The 6,431-nt window shown below is 48.7% G+C and overlaps 1 long non-coding RNA gene across 2 annotated transcripts in view; it reads left to right on the forward strand.

Annotated features, from left to right (window-relative positions):
• Positions 1–1,292: 1,292 nt before the first annotated feature.
• LOC112551689 overlaps positions 1,293–6,431 on the forward strand; it is a 16,470-nt gene continuing 11,331 nt past the window's right edge. The window contains exon 1 of one of the 2 annotated variants that reach the window (XR_003095991.1): positions 1,293–1,398. This is a non-coding gene — a long non-coding RNA (uncharacterized LOC112551689). Of the gene's footprint in view, positions 1,399–4,041; positions 4,116–6,431 lie in introns of those variants that run through there. The other variant, XR_003095992.1, reaches the window with a different exon arrangement.

Here is a 6,431-nt window from a genome sequence, read left to right on the forward strand (position 1 = left end):
AATAATGAGCGCACTTAGACACACATACACACATGCTACTGAGTACGTCTGAGCAGGCTGGGTCTGATCAGCACTTTCAGCTGATACCCTTATGCGCCTCAAAACTCAGCAGGTCCCAATCTCTTGTCACAATGGTCCTAGTAGTAACCCCCCCCGATGAGCAGACCCCGCCGTAGTATTGGGCATTACTGGGATCTTTGGCTTAGGTAAAAGAAGCGTTGCTGCAGAGCAAATGGGGAGGTCAAGGGGAAGAAAGAGTAGGTGAGGTTCAGAGAGAGAGGAGTTGGAGGTACCTGAACTGCAACAAGTTGCTGCCCCTGTGAGTGAGTAAGAAACAGCTCTGCATGTTCCTGTCTGACACACCATGACCAAAGTGACATGGACTTGCATCTGTCCTGGCAGGCTCCTCACACAGTGTTCCTCATTTGTCATTGCAAGAGGATCATGGGATGTGTCAATTCTTGGTTCTTTTCTCATTCAGGAATCTCTTGGGAGTGGTTTCCAATTTTATTGTCTACTTATGAGTAGATTCACACTGTTGAGGGATGCAGCTGGATTTGGCATCCCTTAAACCTATTCTGGGGTGTGTTTGCAAAGAGTGTTGGTCATAGCCATGTTGGTCTAAGGACATAAACAGACAAGGTTCTTTGGGTAAATATGATATCTTTTATTCAACCAAATAAATAGTTAGAAAAATTGTTTTTGAAAGCTTTTGGGCACAAACTCCCCTTTTCAGGCATAGGCATAGTCTGTTGGTGTTTGATGGAATAAAAGCCAATATGCAAAATGAAGGTCTGTCAAAATGCAGATGCACAGCAGTGAGGATCAGAGGCGATGGGAGACAACAGGTCTGAGACAGATGGGTGGGGGGAGAGGAAGGGCGACCTGGTGCCAGGGTGCAGCTGGTAACATGTAGAGAGGTGATGGCAGGCAGGTGATAATGTGCCATAAACCCACTGTGTATATTTAGTCCGTGCTTTTTGTATCCAGCAGATTTATGAAGTGTACAAGGTGAAGAGGCCCAGAGAAATGAATCAGATGCAAAGACTGGGTCCAATCCATGCAACTCATTTACAGACATGCAAAGCAGCTGCAAGAGTAAGCATGGCTGATGCGGCAGTCACTTGGGATGTGCTGGGAATCCCATGAATCGCATTTGATGTTGTAGGTAGTTGATACGTGCAGAGAGGGAGCTGTAAAAATGTTGCTCTGCTCTCCTCTTTTGTTTTGTAAACTTCTCACAGGAAACAATAGGCAGGCTACCTTTCTGCCATGTTTCTCTTTTGTGTTAGGAAGCAAGCAGTCTCTTGCAGGTGGCAGAGGGAGCTAAGAGGGACTCACCGGAGAGGAAGAGGGCTCAGGCTGGAACTACACGAACCCAAAGCCTGCGCTGGTCAGGTAATGTCTCCCCAGCAGCCAAGAGGTGTCGTGGCTGCAGGGCTCCTGAAGGGACTGGATATTGCTGGCCAGGTCTGGGAACTGAGGCAAGTCCCTGGGCTAAGAAAGACTGGTTTTACAGATGAGCGGCCTGTTTATGTTAAACCCCTACCCTATCAGGGAGAGGTGCCTGCCAAAGGGTGGTGATGTTTCTAGTTTGTTTAAGCTAGGCTGGTTGTTTAGCTTTGAGCCCTGCTGGGGCAGGCACCAGGGGTATGTCAAGTATGGGAACCTAGGAGCCTCGGACTGAGACTGGGTCCCAGTGAGGAGCCCGGGAGCCTAGAAAGACTGAGACCCAAACTCAAAGGCCCAAAAGCCTGGGAAAGGTGGAGCTGGGCCAGAGGGTCCACAAGCCCAGAGCAGGCCAAGCCAGACCAGAGGATCTGGGAGCCTGAAGGAGGGGTTGTGTGTGGGACTGGGGGTCCCACAAGTCTGAGAGAGACTCAGACCCAACACGGGTTCATTGGAGGCAGGTCCTGTCAGACCAACCCGGTGGCCTTCTATGACCAGGTCACAAAATCCTTGGACGCAGGGGTAGCAGTGGACGTAGTCTGTCTGGACTTTAGGAAGGCCTTCAGCATTGTCTCTCACCCCATTCTCATTAAAAAACTAGGGGACTGTGGCATCGACACCTACACAGTCAAATGGGTCACTAACTGGCTGGAGGGCTGCACATTTTTGACCTGGATGGATGTGGACAGTGGGGTCCCCCTCGGGCCCACACTGTTCAACATCTTCATCAGCAACTTGGACAAGGGGGTGAAAAGCACCTTGTTCAAATTCGCAGATGACAGTAAGATGTGGGGGGAAGTGGGCACGCTAGAAGGGAGGAGTAGGCCGCAATTAGACCTAGACAGGTTACAGGGGTGGGCAGATGAGAACAGGATGGGTTTCAACACTGACAAGTGCAAGGTGCTGCACCTGCGGAGGAAGAACCAGCAGCAGACCTACAGGCTGGGGAACTCCCTTCTCGTCAGTGCGGAGACAGGAAAGGATTTTAGAGTCATTATTGATGCCAAAATGAACATGGGCCGACAGTGTGGGGACGCGGTCAGGAAGGCCAACCACACCTTGTCATGCATCCACAGATGCATCTCGAGCAGGCCCAAGGAGGTGATCCTCCCCCTCTATGCGACACTGGTTAGGCCGCAGCTGGAGTACTGTGTCCAGTTCTGGGCGCCGCACTTCAGGGGGGATGTGGACAACATGGAGAGGGTCCAGAGGAGGCCACCCTCATGATCAGGGGGCAGCAGGGCAGGCCCTACGAGGAGAGGCTATGGGACCTGAACCTGTTCAGCCTCCACAAGAGAAGGCTGAGGGGGATCTGGTGGCCATCTATAAACTGGCAAAGGGAGACCAGCAGGCATTGGGGGAGTCCCTGTTCCCCTGAGCACTACCGGAAGTAACAAGGAATAACGGCTATAAGTTGACTGAGAGCAGATTCAGGCTAGACATCAGGAGGCGCTACTTCACTGTCAGGGCGGCTAGGATCTGGAACCAACTTCCAAGGGATGTGGTGCTGGCTCCTAGCCTGGGGGTCTTTAAGAGGAGGCTGGATGAACACCTCACTGGGGTCGTTTGACCCCAGTACTCTTTCCTGCCATGGCCGGGGGTCGGACTTGATGATCTTCTCAGGTCCCTTCTGACCCTACCTACTATGAAACTATGAAACTATGAGTAAGGAACCAGGGGTCTGAGGGCCCAAAGGTATTTGAGTGTATAAAGAGAAAGATCAAAGGGAACATCTGTGAGGCTTAGGGTGAAGTACAGGGGAGGTGAAGGAGCCACACAACTTGCCCTTAAGGCTCTTGGTATCCTATAGGGACCTAGTCTGGCTGAGAGGGACTTATCAAGCCTGAGGGCTGGTTTGAGGGCAGTGGGGTCTTGGGAGAGACCCAGAGGGAACTTATTGGGACTAGGCCTCTCTCTAAGGCCTGTTGGCAGCTTCCCTGAATCAAGCTATAATATTTAAGAACAAGGCATGGCAGAGGAGTAATGCAGGGAGGGTGGCATTAGAGCTTGAGCCAGGCAAGAGTGACAGGGCCGCTGTGGGGGTGTCACAGACACCCTGGTAGCAATGAGCCTGCCACAGTTAGATGGCTGATAACGTCTCTCCTCTCATATATTACAGCCCTGCTTCTTTCCTCCAAGCAGACTCGGTTTCTGTCTGCATGTGGAGGTCTGCACAGGCCTCTCTTCTATCTCACGCTTAGCTCAAGCTGCTCCTGCTTCTTTTCCAGACCTGGGGAAACGTGCTTTATCTAAAAGACAGTCCGGATCTCTGTGAACTAGGGAGCTGGTGCAACAAAAGATAATTTCCCCTAAAAGCCCTTTCCGGTCACATAGATCAAGCAGATGTTGTGGTCTAACTGCTTTCTGCCAACTGTTGCCCCTCCTGCCAGCCCCCTTTCCTGTCTCAGAGCAGGGAGAGCGCAGACTCTCCCTTTCCGTCCCTGGGGGCAGGGAGTGTGGAGGGGATCAGACTCTGGGCTGCAGGGAGGTGCTGGTTTCAGATTAGGGTTTACAGCCTGGACTTGGGCATCAGACTCTGCCTTTCCTAAAGAGAGTGGCTGCAGTGAGCAGTGTGAGCTGGGCAGAGCAGGTGGCTTGCAGCTGTTTCCAGTAATTCATTAACAGTTTGGCCATGGATTGAAAGGACCGACTCAAATTACTGGCAGGTGAGAGAAAACAGTTGTTCCTCAGGATCAAGGGATTAAAACAAGTGGGAACTTGCCTCTTCTAAGGCCACTGCAGGCTACTAGACTGATGCCAGGAAGCTTTAGTGTCAGAGGGAATTTGGAGGCATAGGTTGTAGCCATGTTGGCCTAAGGACATAGACAGAGAAGGTTCTTTGGGTAAATCTGATATCTTTTATTAGATTGATACTAATAGTTGGAAAAAATCTTCTTAGCAAGCTTTTGGGTATAAATACCCTTCATGAGGTTAAGGAAGCATCTGCAGTTGGTGTGTGCCCCCTTCCTGGGTAGAAAGAATAGTAATGAGGCCAGAGGCTGGGCTGCAGCAAGGAAGCCAGTCGGTTAGATGTTAATTTAAGAGTCAGTGGGTGAGAGGCAGGCTGGTGTGGGGGGAATGAATGTAGCTGGTAAACAGTGGAGAGGTGCCTGGGAAATCAGATGTCAGGCAGGTTATAATGTGTCATAAATCCAAAATCTATATTTAGTCCATGATTTTTTGTATCCAAAAAGTGAGGCTCATAGGTTCATCTGTGAAAAGTGTTTTGTGAATTCCCTTTGAGGATTAATATTGAGAGATTGGAGAGTGGTTTTCTTGTGAGAAATATGCCCCCATGGGTAGTTGGGTAGTCCTGATGTGCATTCATTCTGGTGCACAGTTGTTGTTTGCTCACACTCATGGAAGCTGTTTCTGTATGGGAGCATGGGTACACAGGCAATGCACTGATATCTGGTGCCGCTCCATGCTGCGGAGTCCTTCTGCAGGACTGTGCGTGCTGGGCATGTGGAAAAGACACAGCTCAATGGGTTTGAGCTGTTAATATGGGCCCAGTCTTGACCTCCCTGGACCACCCTACAGCAGGGTCAGCAGCCTCTGGAGCCACTGAATCCAGTTCATGAAGCAGGGCTTTTGTGGCAGGGGGCTTTGCCCATGCTGCTCTTGCTGCTCAGTGGCTGGGTGCTTCACCTATGCCACGCTGTAGCTGTCTCCCGTGGTCCACTGAGTCTAACAGGAGGTGAAAGATGGATTGTTACTGCAACCTCCTGCATGGGGTAGAGGTAGGAGGGGGGAAAGATGATGATTATAAGTATGGGTCCCTTACTGAATAGGGGAGGCAACCTAGTAAAGGGATGCAGAAAAGGCTGAAGTGTTCAATGCCTTTTTCACCTCTGTCTTCACAGGCAATGTCAACACCCAGACTACTGCACTGGGCAGCACGTTAGGGAGAAGCTAAGCTCAGTGGTGAAAGAATAGGTTAGGGCTGTCGTGGAAAAAACACGCTGTAGAATTTGGAATCAGGTCAGGTGGAAACTTTATTTCGATAGCTATCGGAGAGAGACCCTTACAGGAAGATTTCTGCTGTTACCTCTCTACTTTACATCCAGGGCAATTAACCTTTTATAGATTCAAGACAAAGGGTTGCCTAAACTAACTTTTCCCGCCTTGGGGCTATCTGTCTTGTGTCCTTCAAGACAGTTTAATGGTCATCTTCCTCTTATCTAAGGAATTTCTCTCTCCCCCCTTGAGGCCTTAGCCATCCTTTGCTTCCACATTTCCCCCCTTTGAGACTTACAAGTCTCATCTTATTCTATTTCTATTCCCATGAGTCTCTCTATTTCATCTTGCATCTTTCTATATCTTCTTTCAATCTGCTCACATCTTTTTAGTACCATCATTTTAGTTTCTGTGGTGTGTTTTCTTTCATTTTCCTTCTGCTGATTTTGTTCAGATATTTGCAGGAACATTAATCCATTCCCTGGTTGGGTTTGCTTAGATATGTAGCTTAGACAACAGTGTACGAGCATGAAAATTACACATATCAGGATGATAATAATAAAAAATATCAATAATCCATGAATAATGGTGGATCCTAAGGAGCCAAAAAGGGACCTAAACCATGAACTTAAATTCCAATTGTCTGGCTCATGTAACTTGACTGCTTCCTTTTGAATATGTTCAGCCAAATCTTGTATTTTTTTGGAATTATCAGGGATGTAAGTACAGCATTCTTTACCAATTAAAGCACAGACTCCTCCTTTGCTGGCTAATGTGTAATCTAAAGCAAGTCTGTTTTGTAAAGTCATCTGTCTTATTTCCTTCATTTCATTATTTATTTCGTGAAGACCAATAGCAGTAGCATTAGCTATCTTCTCTAGGATTGCTGCAACTTTCTTTATTTCAGACATGGCCAAGCCTGCGCCATAGTTGGGAAACATGATTCCCCAAAATCGCTGAGTTTCTGTAATTTCCCGCATGTTGCGAATCTTTCCTTTTGGCAAGTAAGATCTAACAGCAATAGC

This window comes from Alligator sinensis, unplaced genomic scaffold, assembly GCF_000455745.1.
Source record: "Alligator sinensis unplaced genomic scaffold, ASM45574v1 scaffold634_1, whole genome shotgun sequence".
Taxonomy (NCBI): domain Eukaryota; kingdom Metazoa; phylum Chordata; order Crocodylia; family Alligatoridae; genus Alligator; species Alligator sinensis.